Below are 20,000 nucleotides of genomic sequence, written 5' to 3'. Positions count from 1 at the left end.
TGCTCTTCACCTTCAGCCATCAAAATTCAACAATACACAATTGCTGGGAAGTGATTTTGATTTCCTCACTGGAAAATAGTGTGTAAATAGTCCTTCACGAGGACTATTCATATTTCCCAGTTGAGGAAGCTGTAAAGAGTTTACCTTTTACATCTGTTTCTTCCCACCCTTCCACTTTGCCTAGGAAGACCTCACTGCATCTCTTGCCTTCCCCTCTCCTTGTCTCTGCCTCCTGTGCACCCATACTTAAGACCTGGTTTGAATCTCATACTTCCCCCTGAAGTTTTTCCACACCCATCTGCTTGCACATCCCTGATAACCTCTTCTATTCACCTTGTGAGGGATAAAACAAGTTATAAATGCCACTACCTGTACAGTGCATGTGTGATCCCCCAAGTGAGCCAGGAGGTTTGTTTCCTGCCCTAGCTGGATGGACCCATATTTTGTCTCCATCACTCAGGATGCCATTTCGTGATTCCAAATTTGCCAAGGAGAAAAAACCCCAAACACCTGCTTTTCATTTGCTGAAATATGCAAATGATATGGCTACAAACCACTACTAGTTAAGAAGATTGTGAACTTTTTATTTTGTTTTCCCTCTCTATTCTGAGCGCAAGCTTGTAAAGGGCTCACAGGAGAGACTGGTTATGGTGCTGTAAACTGGGGCTTGCTCTAGTAACCTGGTGATCTACTGACGCAAGTGGTTCCCAGGGAACTTGTTTTTAAATTTAAAAAAAATCATAGAATAACCTCTCTAGGAAAGCCCTGGTAAACAAGACTGACCAATTCTGATTTAGCTTTTGCTCTGCCTTCAGTGTGTAACCTGCTCCCTCTCTAGCCCCTGGTGCCTGTGTTTACATCCCTGGACTCCGTATATTGCTGTTTGCCTAATGAAATGCTGCTCTGGAAGATTTATGGGCACACATTAATAGAATAATTAAAGGTCTTGGAAAGTCTCAGATGAAATCTGTACCAGGTCAGGGGAGAAAAAGGAGAGAGGGGGAAGTGAGAGCTAGGAGGGGATGTGCCTGCATCCCTGGCCTGTTGGGTGCCCTGCCAGCTGGGGCTGCGGGCATGGGAAGCACAGCAGCGAGCCAGGGCCGGTATCCGCGCTGGGAACAGCATCCAGGGCAGTGTTTGCCCTCGGGTGAAAGCAGCAGCGTCTGTCTGACCTTTGCTAACCAGGGAGGGAGATGGGGAGGGAGGAGCGGCGGGAGCAGCAGCGGAGCGTGCGGCACCGAGCGCATCCCGCTGCGCGGGGGCAGCGCCAGCCCCGCTCTCCACCGCGGCCGGAGCGGGGCCAACTTTGCGCGTCCCCCCCCACCCCCGGCGGGGCCGCGCATCCCCCGCGGGGGCGCGCACGGGCGCGGTGTGAGCGCGCAGGTGCCGCGGGGAGCGGAGCGCGGCTCCACCGCAGCGGCGGATGGATGGATAGACGGATGGATGGATGGATGGATGGATGGATGGATGGGAGACATCCCGCCATCCTATTTGTGCTGTCATCACGCGTCTTTCCTCCCTGCCTTTTGGGTTTTGTTTTTGGTTGGGTTTTTTTTTTTTTTTTCCCCTTCCAAATCTCCCTGGGAATTTTGATTTGCAGGGTTTTTTTCGCTTCTCTCTCTCTCCTTCCTGCTGAGGATACGTTTTGCTTGCCAAGTTTGTAGTGACACCTCTCAGATTCCCCCCGCTCCCGGCTTTTTGGATCTGTTACAGTGCCCGGTTGTATATAGACGTACTGTATTTTTTTTGCCTTTTTTTTTTTTTAAATTTTTTACAAGAAAATGGGAATTCTTTGGGAAGCTAATGGATGCTGAGGAGGACGATCCTAAAAAAATTCCTTTTAATCTGTAAATGAGGTGTACGAAGAAATTCTTAAATTCAGCCATGAATTTAGCTCCATGTTAAGCACCTCGAAGTATTTATGATTGCAGAGCAGGTGCAAACAAGGATTAGGAATAAGGTAAGGGAGCTATTTCTGTCTTTGAGGCAGCATTTGCTCAGGGTTATCAGCAGCTTTTCTTTTTTTTTTTTCTTCTGTAGAATCTGAGCTGATTTATTTGCATTTTCAATGCTGTTCTCCCGTCCTTCCGAGTCATTTCTAATACGTCTGCGTGATTTCCATCACTAAAGCATACATTCCTTCTCCCTGGCTGCTCAGGATTTGGGAGTTTCTTGACTGTGCACATGTTTTGGCTGTTATTCTGTAACTGCTTAAAACCACCAATCCTCTGATAAAAATTATTTCTTACCTTGCACTTTCTCTACCCGGCAGGATTCATGAAAAAGAACCCACCAAAGCCGTAGAAAATTGCAACACAAAAGCTTTTCTTTTTTTTTTTTTTTTTAAGCTTTGCCTTTAAAAAGGAGAGAGAAGTAGTTAAAATTCCCTGAGGGAAAACTGGGGCGGGCTGGGGGGTGGTGGTTTATAATAATCAGGTTCTCCCTCTAAAAGCAAATGAACTCTCCTCCCTGCTGCCTCCCCCTCACCAGCAGAGTGATTTCTGAGCCTGATTTCTGCCCGTATCGGGGCTCCCCGGGGTCCTGGGATGCAAGGGGGGAGAAATTCCTGCTGGGAAGGAGGGACGGATCCCCTGCTTCCCTCCGGGATGCTGCAGGCTGCTCTCTGTCAGCACGCTTTGCTAATTTTTGTTTTATCAGCTCCATTTAGGGATATAAATGGCACGAGCAAGGGTATCAATTACCAGCTAACGGCGGCGATAGCCCGTGTTTTATGGGATTTAATGATTTCTCTTGTTTTGAAAAAGCTCTTGTGACGCTAACAATGAAGAACTCCATAAATCATCTAAATGAATTGTGTTGCAGCAAAGGCAATTTTTACTCTTTTGCTGGGTATCTCCTCGTCCCGATAATTATTATTGCATCAATAGTTGTGAGCGTGTTTGTGCTAATAAAGGTGCCATGACTAAAAAGTGGCTCTCTTGCCGTGGGTCCCATGTCTACCGAAGTCCCACGGGGTGCCTGAGCTGTGGTGGCTGCTGTCCTCTCCTCTGGAATCAGATCAGGCGATGGGAAGTGATTGTAGTGTGTGAGCCTACCTGTGTGCCTTCCCTGGCACTGCCAAGAGTGAAACCCATGAACAGCCTGCTCCAGTCAGGCTGAAAGCAGGAGGTAATCATCACTTAGGCCTTCTGATTACATGTTTTGATTAAAAGACAAGCAAATGAAGTTGTTGATTCTCTCTTTTTTTTTTTCCTTTTTTTTTTTTTTTAGTTTTTATTCTGATTATCATCAGCATTTTAAACCCTCTTAAAAAGAAGGAGCTGTGGATTTCAATCCTTCAGCAGAGTAGAGCAGTGTTCCTGCAGTGCTGTGAGGAAAGCTCCTCTTTCATATTACCCTTTTCTGTTGCTTTATTTCCACCTTCTTCTGCTTTCATGAACACATATTTTTTCAGCTGTTATTTACAGCCAAGCTGTACTGAAAGGGCTGGAATAAAACAAGGGTAATCTCCTTATGAAGCAAAATGTGCTATGAGAAAAGGACTCAAGTTTGGCTGTTTTAACAGAATTTTAAAGCCACAGAGTTTGTATTTACCAGAGTTCTTTTTCCACTGTCTTTAGCATGGTCTGCAGCTGGTGATGCAAACCCATCTGTAATTACGTGTATCGCCTACGTAGCTCACTGTGTGTTCAGTCAGAGACCCACTTACTTAAAGCTGCCCATAAATCCTTCACTGTGCAAAAACATTAATCAGAGGTTGAACAGGTGCTGGTTTAGTTCACCACACCTTTGTGTCAATAGTTGCTGGGCATAATACCATTATATAGATATGCTGAGTCTGCCAGAAATTGTTGCCATGGTTTTATTTTGTTCAGTCTGGTAAGATTGAACTTCTTGTGGCTGCTGAGTAGGCATTTGAGTGAAGTTAATGGAACCAAATCTGAGAAGTTATTTCATGAAATGTATGTAGATTTTAGTGCTTTCTCTGAGCTCCTCTGAATGGAGAGTTTTATTACCATGAAATAGTTCAGAGATGCTGAGTTCAATCCTACTCTCCTTATTCAAGCAAAAATTTTCATAGCCTTCATGAATCTATACATAAAGATGCTTTCAATAAGAATTTCTGTCTGTGCAATCAGGCAATTTAGATGGTAACTTTGATGGCAGTGTTTCTTATTTAAAGTTAATTTGCCAGGGTTAGGAAGTTTGATGTTTATCTCCATAAGCTGGAAAAGGTCAAGGAGTGTTTCCTGTGGTGTCATTGGTAGAGCTCCTGTCATTCCCTCTTTGCCAAGGAACAGCCACTCAATGAGAACAGACTTGCATTTGAGCTTATAAAATGTCTTTCCTCCGAGCATCAGGAACATTTAGAGAATTGAATTGGTGACTCACTACATGGGTTGTCTGCATCCCTCGTTACTGTTTATTATCGTTTGTATTGTGTGTGCATTTGAGCATAATCTAGCTCTTGAACTGACAGGTCATTGCTTGAATAAGTTCTTTGTTTATTTTCCTGTTTGCTTTTCTATTTGAACGTGCTTGTCCCCATATACTGTAATAATGATAATTCCTTAAGCAGCAGTGGGTTGCAGGCAAATGCTTGGGTTCATGGGTCAGCAGTGGCTCGTGACTGTTGGATCCTCGTGCTGATCAAGGTGTATGGCAAATCAAATCTACAACTATAATATCTGGAAGAGATGCCATACACTTCCTACTTAGTTCTTGCTGTTAAATTAGCCTTGGGGTATTTTTTTTTCAGGTGATAAACAGCATTTATAGAACTCTTGTACTTTAATCCATAGGATGACAGTCTCTAATTTTGCAATGGGAAATCAGAGATAAGAGTCTTTCAAAGAAGAAAGTCCATGCATTTACTAATGGCACAGTTTGATCCCACTTCAATTTTTACTTGAAATCTCCTGGTGCTTTTCAGCAGTGAGGAGCTATCCACATCCTAATTATTTCTGATGGAAAGCACCTGAAATGGGAGTAATCTGGGATTGTGCAGTGGTTCAGTAGTCAGTGTAAGTAGTGGACCTGGGGCCTTTGTTGGTCTCTTCCAGGCTGTAGCCAGAAGACAGGTATGAAACTTCTACAAAAGTTGCAAATGTTTTTGAGGAAGAAGAATGAATGAGTAAAGAAATAAAATGTTTGATGCCTGGCAGAAATAAGCTTTGCTGAAAGAATCAGAAGTGTGTATGACATTTACCTACTTTTGGCAGTGGTTTTCAGAGTTCCATGAGTGGTATGGGATATCAAATGCTCATTTAGTGGTTGTGGAGATGCTGGCCACCAGCCTGGCCTCAGCCACAGACCTCCAGGTGATGACTCCTCCACTCTGTGGAGCAGTGGGACACTGTGGGGCACCTGCCCAGTCAGACCCCTTCAGTCTGGGTACCCTGCTGGCTGTGTGATCCACGCTGTGACGGGCAGGAGGTCCAGAGCACCCAGCTGGGATATGTAGCTGGACTCTGTTACTTCTGCAATCCCATCAGAGTCAGCAGGACGAGCTTTGTAAAGTTGTGACCATTCCATGTGGTGTTTGTCTTGGTTTAGAAACTCCAGAACTGACGAAAACTGATTTCCCAGAGATTTGTATCTGCTAGAGTCAAACCCTTCCCTAGTTAAAACACTGATGAGGGCTTTTTCTTGTGCCCAGTAATGTGCTGCAGTTGCTCTTTTATTTATTTTTCTTTTAAGAGAAGTTGACTGAAGCATTCAGGGTCTTGCAGAGCTCCTCGTAGCTGTTCTGTCACTTACCTGTCAGCAAATTTGCATGCTTCTCTGAGAGTTTGGAGTGCATCAAGAGCTGATTAAGAAATGTGTAGAAGTGCACACAAAGCCTGGTTGTGTACATCTTGCTGAGTTAGAAAACCAGAATAAAACTTCAAGCTTGCATAGGACGTGCATTTTATCATGTAAAAAGTTGTAAAACTGTTTCACTGATATCAAAACTTCTCAGTGAACAGCATAAGAGTTTGCTATTGCTGACAGCTGGAGAGATTTCTCCTGGGCTCCATGTTTTGGTGGACCAAGCTTCAAGTTCAACATCTGTCTGGGGAGGTCCATGTGGGGAAGAGGAGTAATTGCCAGAAATCTGCTGTATATCCAGTTAAGGCTATGGCTTTGCATAAATAGGATTAAAACTTCACAAGAGACCAATTTTAGTTGTGGAAAAGACCAGGTTGTTTTGATACTAGATGTGAGGTTGATTTCTGCAACTTTCTGGGAAACAGCAATACCTGTGCAAGAGTCCTGTGGGCTGCAGAACCTTTCACAAAGTCAGAAAGAAGAATGAAATTATTTGAAGACTTTCTAGATTTTTAAGCATGTGTCTACCTCAAGTATATTTCCAAAATGAAATTTTGTAGTTTTATCAACGTGAACTGTAGCTTTATCAACATGAACCTTGACTGTGGTTGGAGGGAAGTTTTCAGATGTATTTTCTCTGTGGAGGAAGGGGCTGGTCAAGTCACCTCTGCAGTAGGGAGAAGAGGATGGGAAAGATGAGGGGACTGAAAATAGTGAGAATGAAGCTAGAAAGAAGATGTGCCAGAAAAGATGATATATTGAATTTTTGTAATGATAAATTGCTACTAATTGAGCATAATAGTAGGAACTGGTTAGCTATATTGTTAACCAGCTATTAACTAACTTCATATACTATACAGAGGAGAGAAACACTGGGAAAGAAAGCGTTTCTATCTGTGGATTCCAGTAAAATAATATAAACCCAACTATGTTTTCCAGAGCCTTAGTAACAGAACTGCAATTAGCATAACATTTCCAAGGACTGGGATAAATAAATACCAGATGTGCTTATTTATTTATTTAGGATTTGAACCATTTCCTATCAAGAGGAACTTTATTATTCACAGGAAGGAAAAGAGGGAGAGTGAATTGTTCCTCTGAAGTGGATGGGAGACTTTCCATCCCAGTTGCCATTTAACAGCGCAGGGGTTTTCTGAATTTTGAAATATGAATTTGATGTAGAAGTTTTGTTAATGTTTTGTAGAGTTACTTTCCAGCACTCACTATGGTGGAAGTTTATCTTAAGGAAATAGGAATATACTTACAGGTATTTATTTTTGACTCTTGCCTTTTATTTTACTCAACAACTATTCAGAATTGGCTTTTCTGTTATTTTTGGTAAAACATCACCTCTGGCTGAGACATATTTGAATTTATTAAAAAAAACCAAGCTCCTGTACTCAGAAAAATTTGGACTGGTACTGATTGAACATATTCATTAGAAAATTAAAAACAGATGAAGTTTTACTGAAAGAAATAGCCAGGCAGCCGTTTATGTTGCAGTAAAATGAAAATTAGATGTTACTAAGTTATAGATGAGTTATAGAGTTCTGGGGTTTTATTAATTATTGTTTCCATTCCTTGCCCAACCAGGAAGTTCTGTCAAAATCAAAATCATCACCTTCTTGGGCAAGACAATGCACAAGGAGGTGATAAAAATAGAAATACTTCTTGTGTTCCAAGGAATTTAGGCTTCACTCTGAGTTCTTATCACATGATTTACCACAGTTTCACTGAGTCTGGGTGTTCACAACATGGGAAAATGCCATAAATTGTGGGAGAACTGGAAAATTGTGTGAAAGTACAGTGGTCAGAAAGATAAATACAGTGTGCTCAGGGAAATAAACATCTGGAGAAACTTCTGAAAAGAAAATCCTCAAATATTTGAGAGTTTTTCTCATCTTTGGTACGCTCAGTTAAAGCAGAAGTAATTATATATGTAGATATATACTTGCACAATGCTTTATGGTAATGCAAAAATACAACAGAAATGATGTGTGGTCGGATTCAAATTCCAGTGTGAATACATAGAGATTGCAGCACTGTTATTGGAGTTAATAGGTACAACAAAAGGTTCAGTAAGAGTGTGTGAAGAAATAGCATTTAATTTAATCACACAATGGCTTTGTCAATTTTTCTGTCTTTAATGAATTAATGGGAAATGCATGGTTAACACTACTTTTCCCTGCTATTTAATTTGCTTGTTCTCAAAAAAATCCAAATATAAAAACGGAGATTGACTTTTTGCCTATGTTTGGCACATTTTAGCCTATGGAGAGACAAATACCACTTGGCAAGTGAAAGCCTTAGCACAGATTGACCAGTACTGAACCACAAACATTACTTTAAAGAGGCTATTAAAGAAAAAGAGATTTTCTATTGTTTTGGAACATATGCTGCAACTAATATTTAAGAGCAGAACAATTTTTTGAGTATGCAAACCCTGCTGACTTCATTGCTCTTTGTTCACATCCATCATTTTGCACTCTTGCAACTCTTGATGTTTTTGAAGCTTGTTGCTGAGGCCAAACTTGACACATAACTTTCTATATTTTAGTAAGTTCACAAGAATAATGAGGAGCAAGATCACTATCCAAACATAAATTTTCTAGCATTTGGAACCTTAATGAAGACTTTGAAGGGTGCCACAGCTTTCCTTTTTGATTGTTTAGCAACATTTTACATCACCATCATTCTTGTCTCTTTTTTTTGGTCTTTTTTTTTTTCCTATTTTTATTTTCCCCCCCTTTACCATACCCATTTCACCAAGAGATGCAGAGGCTTTGCTTTCCATTTTCTACCCACTTGCTGGGGCTGAGATGCAGCAATGATGCTGTGCCAGATTTCTGCAGCAGCCCCATGTCCAAGGCTTCAGCTGCTGCATGTCCACAAGGAAGAAACACTGGGAGCACTTTCACTCTCATTCCTTTGCTTGGCACTTACATTAAAATGAATTCCAGCACTCAATCTATTTTGTTTTCCCATCCATAAATTGAACTGCTACCCTGAGATGCTGTGAGGATTAATGAATGCTTGGAAAGCTCACTGCAGATGGAAAAAATACAGTGCTGCCTCCTCAAATCATTATGTATAACACTGCATAGCTCAAAAGGTGGGAGAATTTGTATAAAGGCTCTGGCAGATGAAGCAAGAAAATATTAAACCTCCTATTAATGGGGGAGCCACAGGTCTGTCTTCATTTGGCATCTCTTCGTGGTTCAGACACCTGCAGAGCAAAGAATGATCCCCTCTTGAGAGCCTGCCCTTTGAAATGATCTTTGAAAATGAGGAGAGTTTGACGTGGGGAAATTGTGTTGGACCCTGATGGATGCTGTTCAGCTCTTGTGAAGCAGCACTGTTTAATTCTTTTCAAGCATGTTTCTTCCAAAATAACAAGGTACCCCTATGTATGTGGGTCTGGCCATTCATAAAATGACTGTTTGTTAAACAAAATAATTTTTTTCTAAACCTAGACTTTGTTTGTGAAAACAATCAGCATTTGTGATGAGTTAGAATCCAGTAAGGTTTTTTAATACTTTGTTAAAAAGTACTTAAATTTTCATTTTCTCCTTGGATATAAACATTTTTCCTGAGAATTGTAACTTCCTAGCCAGAAATTTATATGTGTAATTTTTTTCACATTTTAAAAATAGCTCTGAATAATAAGAAAAATGTAATTAAAATTGTGACACAACTTCAAGCACCATAGAACAATGATAACATCTGGGATGCCAACTATTGCACCTCTTCTCCATATTTTATGTAGGGTCAGAAATTCAGAGAAATAGTAACTGCAGTACTGCAGTGGTTTAGTTTCACTGAGTGAAAATTCTAGTAGAGCTAAAAAATACCTAAACACCAAGATGCGTAATTCCAAGCACAAAAAGTTGTGCTTGGTGTTAGTGCAGCAAGCTACTTGACATTTGGCTGATAATATACTTGAGCTGTTTCACTTTAATTCAGAAAATATTTGATATTTCAAATATTCAGACTGGTTGTTAAAGCAGTGGGTTGTGTTGGGTTTAGATGTGTCACATGATGATACCATAGTGAGTGGTGTGGAGCTTTCAGAGCTGTTTCTCTGAAGACAATTTCACTAAAGCTAGGTATGAAAATAAATAATTTTGCAGACTATCAAAGGCAGTCTTAATTCTGAATCTGAACAATCAGGTTCCAAACTGGAATGCAGACAGCAAGGTCTGTAAAACCTGGAGAGCCTCGTTGGTTCAGCACCAGAGGGAGCCGCTTGCCCAGCTCTTGGCCATGTCAAGCTCAAAGGAAAGAATCGATAAAAAGAAAAAAAGGTGACTTGTTAACACTGCCCACACATGAAAAATAACATTTGAAAATTGAAGCTATGTTTGGTGGGCTGATCTTTCTCCCAAATCTGACTTTTTTTTTTTTTTTTAAATGGAGTACTCCTAAGGTATTACATTCAAATTCTAATCTAGCCATGTTTTTTCCAGATAGTTGTCAGAAAATTATTCTGTGGCTCATGGATAGGAGACTATAAAAAAATTATGATTGTCAATGACAACTGTAACTTTGGATCTCTCTTTGCTATAATAATGTAAATACAATGTTTACATATGTGACTCTTCCATTTGTATTCTTGCTGGTGTGGTGTAATACCTGGTAGGAATACAGATCCTGCTAATTATCCTTTGCTAAACTACCATCCTCCCTTTTTTTCACTCTTAGTAATCCCCTACTTTATATGGCATTAATGTGTATTCTCTTAGACTACTGAGAGCTGAAATGTGATATGACAACTCTAGTCCTCATTTGTAAAGTTTAATTATTTAAGTATTTGTGTGCGACTGAAATTCATAGGTGCAGGGCTGGGCTGTGTAAAATGTATTTATCCAGAGTAAAAAACCTCAGAGAGTGCCCTTCCCCACAAACCACCTCCCAGGAGCTGGTGCAAAGTGTGTGTAATCTATGTGCAAGTACAAAGGAGGAAGGAAAGGCAAAGCTGCCCTTCAGACAAAAGATGCCTTGAACATTTGGTTAACTGTGAATTGTCAGGGTCATGGAAGCAGCCTCTTCCTGAGCCTCTGAAATCCTAGCCCAAAACCTTGGCCATAAGATGCTCCTTCTCTTATCCTTACCACCCTAAAACAGGACCTCTGTGCAGTGAAGATGATACTCTTGAAGACAGATTTGTAGGTTCTACTACCCCTGTAGTAAAACTCCCTTATTTACAGGCGTGCACACACAGGCAGACGCACACACATGCAAATCCTTTCCTTTGACAGGGGATTTGCTGATAAGGCAGTATAATAGCACTAAAATCAATTCATGTGGAGCTTCAAAGTTATTAAGCTGTAGCAATTTAAGTGTGTTCAATCTGTCTGCTTAAGAGACTGCCAAGGCAGGTGCCTACTCACAGAGTATGCATGTAGGGAGTAGGTGTATGTATACACATACATACATGAATTTTTAGGATGTATATATAAACATTATATATACAAACAGCTATTTCAAATTCCAAATTAGGAGTTGAGTTTAGCTGAGGTGTTGCTGGGATTGGAGCAGCTAAGAAATTTCAGTACTCATAGAGTGGTTTGGCTTTCTTTACTTGATAAGAGAGATAAGAAAAGCCCAATTTATGAGCTGCTAGGGCCTGAGTGAGGGGACATGCTTCCCAGTTTCCCATTTGGATTAAATTAATAAAATTCTTCTCCAGTTCTATTTTAGAAATTATGCTGCCAATACAAATGGCAAATTAAATTAGTTTCTGAGTTCCTTCTTTGAGAAGATACTAAACAAAAGTTTGTTTCAACAACGCATTTCCCCTTTTGTGCATCCTGAGATTTCTCGATTATTGTACCATTGGAAAATAAGTGTAACAGATAATTCAATTAATTTGACTTGCAAATCGAGAATAGGGCAGCATTATGGTCCTGTAATAATGCTCAGTGTGAGATCCCTTCCTGGCTGAAACAAGGTCAGGGAATGCAGGTGACAAGAGGTATTTGGGTCTCGGTATTTGGACATCGACATCTTGAACCCAGGGAATGAAGTCCTTAAATGAACTCACAAGGAAAAACTTGGCCAGAGCAACAAACCGACCTTAGGCACCAGTTAGTTCACCCAACTGGTTCCTTTTCTTTCCAAGGTCTCCTGGAAAGTTGTTTGTGTGTCAATATAACTTGAGCCTTGCTCCTGGATAATGTAGCAGCCTTAGATCAGGAAAGGAGGAGCTGCAAATTTAATTACCTTTTCAATCTTACTAAATCTCAAGAGCTAAAGTTTTCCTACTTTGAAACAAAGGAAAGATGTACTCTTTGACAGTCTTTTAAAAAAAGAAAAATGAAAAAGAATCATAGCCCTAAAGTCACAAGTTTTACTGTTGGGTCTTTCAAATGTACTCTTTCATTCTGTTTGCAAGTTCTGATCCTAAATGCTGGTTGGAAATGAACTAAGCAACCCAAAACAGCTGAGACACTCCTTAGTGTGTTCTTAATGTGATTGATTTCATGTTTTTGGTCATTGATTCAGTCTTTGCTTTCCTTTTGTTTCAAAAACCAAACACAAATAAACAATTCATTATGATTTAGCTGGTTTCCCAATAGACATTTGGATTGCAAGTTTCAATAAAAAGTCTTCAGTTTTATGTCAGGTCAAGTACGGTGTTCTTAAAGCACCATTTGAACTGTCATACACATGGCACTTCCTCAAAGGCTTTTACAAATATGTTTTCTAAGTGAGGCTATTTATCCAAGAACCTTCTCCCAGCCAAGCTTTCAAAAAACAGGAGCTGTTGTTTGTGTCTCAGAGGAAATTATTTATTACTAAGACAAAATGACTCTGCACTAACATGCTTCCCAGTGCAGGGTGATGTATTAAAATCTGGAGGATTTTGAAAAAAATCATGGTGGAATAACAGGGCAGCAGAATGGTACTTCAAATCCAATCAGTGTAATTGTAAATTGACACACCTTGGTGGAAGTGCTCCACACTGAGACAGAGCCTGGTTTGGGGGTTGTCTGGGGAAAGATCTTTAGAGAGGTTATGATTCGTTCCTTGGTGGTTCACCCTAATTTAAAAAGGACTGGGAATCATCTCTTTCAGCTACAGCCCAAATAGGCAGTGTGATTTAGCTCATCTGAGCTCATTAGCTCAAAGTCCATTGAAATCCATGGAAAATTTCCCATTGGTGCCAGTGGTCTGTGGATCACTTTTCAGTAGATCTGGCAGTGTTATATTCCCATTAAATAATGCCCTAACCATGAAAAACTCTGCATCCCTATCTGTAGTGTTTCCTTGAAGAAACCTTTTCATTGCTTCCTTTTAAAAAGATCTCAGGGACAATGACCTGCCCTGTTATTCATCTGTGTGGAGGCTTCTTACCCAGGGCATGGTTGTGGAGCTCACACCTTCTGCTCTCTCTGCAAGGGTAAAGTGCTCACAAAGTGCTCAGGTTTTGTACTCATGTCCTGTGAGATCCATGAATACAGGTGACCGCGTGACAGCTAAGGCATTCAGTGACACAAAAGGAACATTTGGAATTTGCCACACAAAGAAGACATCAAATCAAAATTTCAGGCTAGATTTTAATTTTTTTTTTTTTTTAAAGCCAGATGATTTTATGACCGTTAATAATATTTGTAGCTTCAGTATGCAAACCAAGATAAGAATAATCAAATCTCATGCTTCAGGGCATAAGCTAATCACCTGCTGGGTTTGGCATAATTGGTTTAGTGCATTGTACTTGGAAGGGAGGTTCACTTTCTCTGAAACTTAGCCACCCTGAGTGAAAGCATTTAAAAGGCCAGAGTTTCCTGATCCCCTTTGATAGCTCCTTTGTTTGTACAATGATGTGTAACCAGTGCCAGTGAACATTAATATTACAACCTTATTTTTTACTTCATGATTTAAAGCTGTTAGTAAGAGCTATTGCAGTTTATGTGACAGTCTACATATGTATTTAAGGGTTCCTTGACATTTTTTGCTGGTGGAAAAGATGCCAAACGATGTAAGAAACAGACTTGATGATAAATTTCTGAACAGTGTGTGCAGACAGAGACACACATGCAATAATTCACCTGTTAAATTGCAAAATAATCTATTTATCTATCTGCCCTGGTATCTGGACATAGATAATTGGTGTGCTACTTATGAAAAACTCAGAAATGTTTACAATGCTTTGTAGGCCTCAAATTAAACCAGTAATAAGTTATAATAACTATTTGATTAACTCCTTGGCAGTAGAAGTTGGATTTACCTGACACGGAGCCCATTTCTGGCACTGGATTCACCAGAAACCACCTGCTTGAAAGGATTAATTCTGTAATTGAATCTCTGCTGATGTTAGTGAATGTGTTTTGTTTGCTGGCATGTGGGTGTGGAGCAGGGAAGCGTAAACATTTTCCCCTTCCTGTCCCCTCGATGGAAGCAGACCATGTCTGCAGCCTCTGCACTCTAGTGAACAAAGACCAAGTCAAGACTGGTGTCTTGTTAAAGAATGAAATACAGTCTCATGCCCTTTAGCAAAATCAAATATAAAACAGCAGGCAACACCCTACCCCAACCAGAGTTCTCTAATATGCTCAAAACCTCCTAACTGATAAGATTCAATTCCATTGATTTTTGAGTAACTTCCGTTGAACTCTATTTGTTTTTTATTGTTAAATTAGATTTGGGGTTTCCCAGGCAGTGCAATATGTTCTTTGAAGGCTGTTTGCCCTGCAGCTCCACCAGTACATTGGATGACAAAGTTTTACTGGGTTGCTTTATGCTCTAACACTTTGATAGGCAGCAGCCTTGGCTGCTGTTAACACTTCACTTTAGCTGAGCTTTCTCTTCTAGGAATTTATGAGCACCACCCAAGTTTTTACCACTACAAATAAGTTTCCACTAAAAATAGGGCGCTGTTTTTCTCCTGGGTTCCAGGATTAAGTGTAAGTGACTAAAATTTAATGTAGCTCTATAGTTTATCCAAGAGATCAAGAGAGAGGCAACAAGGGATACGGGAGCTCTGAGCCTTCTGAAAGCATGATGCAAAGCATCTCCCTTGAAAGCCTCAGGCAGCCCTGTATATATACGTACGTTTACAGAGGAGGATTTTTTTAAGCTGGGGAACAGAAAGACACAATATTGTGTTGGGATTTTCCACTGTCCTTGCAGGGCAGGAGGGTCAGGGCTAATGGTAGATCTGGAACTCCTTTAGTGCCTCAGCTGGACCTGCAGTAAATCGATACCTGTCACTGGAGGGAGGCTTGAGCTCAAAAAAGCACAGGAGTAAAGTTAAAACTTGTGTTGCAGTTTTTATTCCTTTTGCAAACAATTCAAGATGTTGGCTGATACAGGAATAGGAAAGGAAATATTATTCTCTTATGAAAGCAACAACAAAAGCACAAGCAAGTTCATGATCTGAGTGAAGTCCTCATATGCAGGCCTGCAGGAAAACCTATAACACTGCTGAAATGTATGCAGCAGGGGTTTTTTTTTCCAGATGAGCACTTTTAATATAACATTTTCATAATTTCCATACAGTGGTAATAATTTTATTGCTTTTCTTTATCTGTACCTATTACTGTTCATAGAGTAGCTGCTCAGTTCTGATAACCCAGTGGAAATGCATTCCAAGTGTAACTCAACATTTGCAGAATTTCATAAAATTCACTGAATTTCCACTTCAAAGTACACTGAAACAGTTTACTATGGCTCCTAATAGACATTTTTAGGTTTAGTATTTTGATCTGAAAGCAGTTATTTAATTTCTTGGTGATTTATGTTCCTTTTCTGAAAGAATTTAGGGTTTTCAAAGTTATCACTCCATAATTAAGATTTTACCATTAGCTAGCCCATCACTGTAGTAGCAAAATAGTGGCCTATGGGAATATAGAGAACAGCACTGGATGAAATAATCAGCCTTGCAGAGCCAGACCCAACTGCACAGGCAAGATTTTGCTCAGAATTTGAATAGTTGTTACCACATCACACATAAATAACTCTTGAAAAGGAAACCTACCCAGCAAGAAATGCATTTATCTGTAGGCTTGCTTGCACTGGTTCTTATCCAAATTTTGTCTTTATTAAGTCAGTTAATCCTTTAAACAGGACCTTTAATTTCAAGACTGAGGCTTGGTTTTTACCCTCTCGAGGTGCAGCAGTCACAAAAAAAGGTATCTGAAATGTGTGCAAGTGATAAACACAATTCCCAGTGGTCACCATTGATATATTCAGGCCCTGTCTTGTGTTAAAATGAATTTATTCTGTACATCTTCAGAAGCCAAACACTTTAAAAGTAAAGCCTAAATTATAAAAATAAGCTTCTACTTGAATCTACAGCAGGCTGTTAATGTTTCTGATAGTAGAGTTTCTTTCCAGTAAACCTCAGAATAAAGCATTTTCTTGAGCTGGCTTTTTATAAAGCCTTTTGGTCTCTGCTCAGGAGCTCTCTGTTGCCTTAGAGATACTCTTGTATATTGTGTGCATGAAATAAACCCAACAGAACTGCCCAGGGATTTTGTCACAGTCAGTAAAATAACACCCAGGTCCCACCACCAATGGCCCCAGCTCCTGAGGGTTTGCCAGGCTGGTTTGGACAGGGTACATTGTAAAAAAATGGAGGCGTTTATTGTATACTTGGAAGAAATTAAGGAATTAAGTATTTATTGTGAGTAAATACCTAAAAAAAAAAAAAGTGAAATGATGGAGATTTCTGGTCTAGAGATTTTTCAGGTTTTTGCCCTCCAGGTTACATTTGCTTTGATTGAGTGGTAGAAGTTATTTTGTATTTTTCTGTATTTTGTTACCTTGGATATAGTTTTCATAGTTTCATGCAGTCATAGAAATCCCTAAAGAATAAAGACATCAATCTCTATTTGATACTGCCATGATGAGGGAAATAATTTGTCATTTTCCTTAATTTTGTTTGTTTCCACTAGAACTGCTTTTAAGGAAAAAAACCCCGGCCGTGTAATTTGTGTATAAAACCCTTCCACATTATCTGTGCAGCTTCAATGATTCTAATGGCACTGCACGAATGCACACAAAAGCCAAAAGCTGTCTTGCTTATTTTAGCAGTACTTTGGTACTTTTTCAGGCTATCAGACGTGATTTTGTATTTTTATTGTCATGGTTTGAGGAGTGAAGCTCACATTAACTTCCACCTTTCCCCCTTAAAATCTGAAAGTGCTCTGCAGCAGAGCACAGATATTCTCACATTCACATTTTTTAGGTGTAAGAACTAAGATAGAGGGAGACATAGAACTGCTGAGAGTCCCAGAGAGGATATTACCTAGTGTCCCAAAGAACATATCTACCTACAGGGATGCATTAAATATGGCATTAACTCCTCAACCCACACCGACTTCACTGCAAGTCAGCTTCAGTCCAAACTTTGCCTTTTCAATAAATTAAAAGTGAAGCTGGGAAAAAATACATGCTGAAGGTTTTGACTTTGGCAGGAAAGGCTTTCATTTGCGCAGAGTTCCTCCATAAAGTATGAGCAGCTGAAATTTGCTAGAAAGAGAAATATAAATATTCTTTACTCCTTGAAGATTTTTCTTTAGGGTTCTCCCAAGAGATAATGATTTGTGTAAGATTTCTATGACCATATCACTAATAATTTAAGTATTTCAAACATTAATAAAAAATTCCATTGATCAAATATGAAAGAAAGCTTTTTTTTTTCCTTACCAGCTGTGGAAAATGTGTCAAAGCCTGCAATAAAATTGCAATAGGGCATGATACCTGCAAGATGTCAGGTATCCTCAATCCTTGTCTTTTCAGGAAGTATAAAGATTTTTACTATTTTTTGGAAGGCTCTGTTTTGTTTCGAAGGATCTATTACTGGTGTTTATAAGATTCTTTACTTATAAATATTTAAGGACTGTTTCAATGTAGGCATGTGATTCAATGGGAGTCTTTCACACATAATTAGTCAAGTTGCAGTCCAGGTTGGATAAGTGCTACAGAAGAGTCTAAATATTGAGCATCCAAAGCCAGTCTGATTCTAATGTAAGCAGCTGCTGCAGTTCTTCCAGGAGGAATCTGCTCTTTGTTTCTCTTTGGTCTAGCATGTTTTTCTGGCTCTTTTATCCTTTTGAGTAAACAGAGTGTATGGGAATCTGAGTCTCTAAGTGCACATGTATAATTTAATTTTTACAAGAAATTTCACTCCTCCTAGCTCAAAGTTAAATGTATGCATGTATGCAGAATCAAAGCTTTGGATTACACTCAGAAAGTGTTAGTAGGAATTTGGCTCTGGAATGAGTTTTAATCTACTCCTTTTATTTGACCTCACATTTATTTTGATGCACAGAGATATTTTCCTCTTAAAACAGGTTTGTACTGCAAGTATCCAGCTCCTCCATTATTTCTGACTGGCTTTATTACAGGAACTGCAGAGAATCTCTTGTTGTTTGTGCACCTATGTGTTACGGTTTAAATAAATAATTAGAAGCTGGAATAAAAATGGAGACAAATGTACAAGCTTCTATCCCCCATACACACACTACATAGATTCTTTGCTGATTTCTGAGGAGAATTTGGCCTCTAACTCTTTCCATGCTCCAATATGGAGCTAACATGTCAGAGTTTTATTCAGTGTACCGTGCTTCCCGAAGCAGCCCATTAACTTGAATGCTGGTTGCATTGGGGTTTCTTATCCTAGATAAGTGGTAATAGCTATTAAAATTGTGGTTGGGCCTAGGAAACACTCTTGCAAAGATAAACCCACAAAAACCTGTCTATATCATCATGTGGAGCTCACCCTCTTTGTTGATCCTACAAGCCAACTGAGCTGACCCACAAATTATTCCTCTGGTCTAAGAGAATTTCTAGGCTGATAAATCTGTGCTAGTAACCTGTACAGAGATGAACTTTGTCCCTACAGAGATGTGATTTTAATCTATCATTTAGAAGGTATTTGTAGCCAGCTTTTTGTGCAGTAGATTATTGAAGGTGCCTCTTCCTTTATGCTTGGGATGTCAAGTAAATCAGGCAAACTCTACAGAATTTCAATGGACTGGCTCAGACCTCTCTGAGGCAGCAAATAAACTGCACAGTGGATTGTGTTTTCATATATTTTGCAAATGCTTCAGAGAAAAATAGATCACCACAGACACTGAGACATGTATATGATTCAGTCTGAAACATGGACACGCTTCCAAAAAATGCAATAAAGAGCTGTCTTTTTATTTGGAGATGTCAGGCTCCTGGAAACGTGTGAGCTGTGGTGATCTGACACCAGTTACATTATGGCTGCTTCCAGGCTTCTCATATTTGGGTAGTATGATTGAAGCTTTAACACAGCGTGCTCTGTACAAATGACAGTACTTTGGGCAGAACATGACAGATTTTAGCAAACAGATTAAAGGAAAGTTGAAGTGACTTTCTGCTCTTCTTGATTGTCTTTGTGTGTGTGGTCTCATCCTGTCGCAACACGTATGGAAAGATGTTACATATCATAATCTCTGGTGCAAAAATGAAAAGCATGAAAATGAGTGGAGACGGTTCTTTTCATCACATGGAAATTGCTGAAAGATACTCTCTTGGGGATGGTCCAATCACTCTGTACTCCTCCTTATCAGTAGTGTTGAGCAGGGTTGTAAGTTGTGGTTCAGTTTAAACAGCATCAGTTTTGCAAGCTGACTGAGGAGATCCATCCTGTGTGCCTGGTTTGGAAAATTAAACTTCCTAAAGAATGTCTTGATTTGCATGTGGGATCAGAAATCCATTTAAACATAAGAAACTCAGAATTTATTCCTCTGAGTCTGGGTGGTAAAAGTGCTTAATATTTCAGGTGGGATTGGTGGGAAACTTGCACTCAGGGCTGGCTGTAGAGGCACCATGTGTATCTTCTGGCACTGTAGTTTTTATTTTTCTTACCCATGCAATAAAATTTTATTGTTGCAGTGTTTACTGAAGACCTACTGCAGGGGTCCATCACAGGAAGATAAATCAAGGTTGATGTATCTAGCGTATTCTTCACTGGAAGGTTTTGTTCTATAGGAGCAATCATGATTATCATGTTTTTGACACCCAGGTATTGAAAACCCCAAGAAACCTTGTGCTCTTGGCCACTCCAGCCAGGGAATTGCACATGAGCCTGTTGCCCTCACAGTGGTGTCCAAGCCATCCTCACCATGCTGGCTGGTGTGACACAGAGCCCATGAGGCACTGTGAGGATTGTGTCTCCTGTGCAAATACAAAAATGCCATCCCATATCCGTACAGAATCCAGAGTGGGACGGTGGAATTTAATATCAGTTC

General features: G+C 39.8%; 1 protein-coding gene across 2 annotated transcripts in view; it reads left to right on the top strand.

Annotated features, from left to right (window-relative positions):
• Window positions 1-1,566: 1,566 nt before the first annotated feature.
• NLGN1 (neuroligin 1) overlaps window positions 1,567-20,000 on the top strand; it is a 376,858-nt gene continuing 358,424 nt past the window's right edge. For both annotated transcript variants that reach the window (XM_036389257.2, XM_036389258.2), the window contains exon 1: window positions 1,567-1,960. The gene's annotated coding sequence lies outside the window, so the exon portion shown is untranslated. The remainder of the gene's footprint in view (window positions 1,961-20,000) is intronic.

Source organism: Molothrus ater, chromosome 10 (assembly GCF_012460135.2).
Source record: "Molothrus ater isolate BHLD 08-10-18 breed brown headed cowbird chromosome 10, BPBGC_Mater_1.1, whole genome shotgun sequence".
In the NCBI taxonomy this organism is placed as follows: domain Eukaryota; kingdom Metazoa; phylum Chordata; class Aves; order Passeriformes; family Icteridae; genus Molothrus; species Molothrus ater.
Note: the sequence above shows the minus strand (reverse complement) of the source record. Positions and strands in the feature narration are given on the sequence as shown.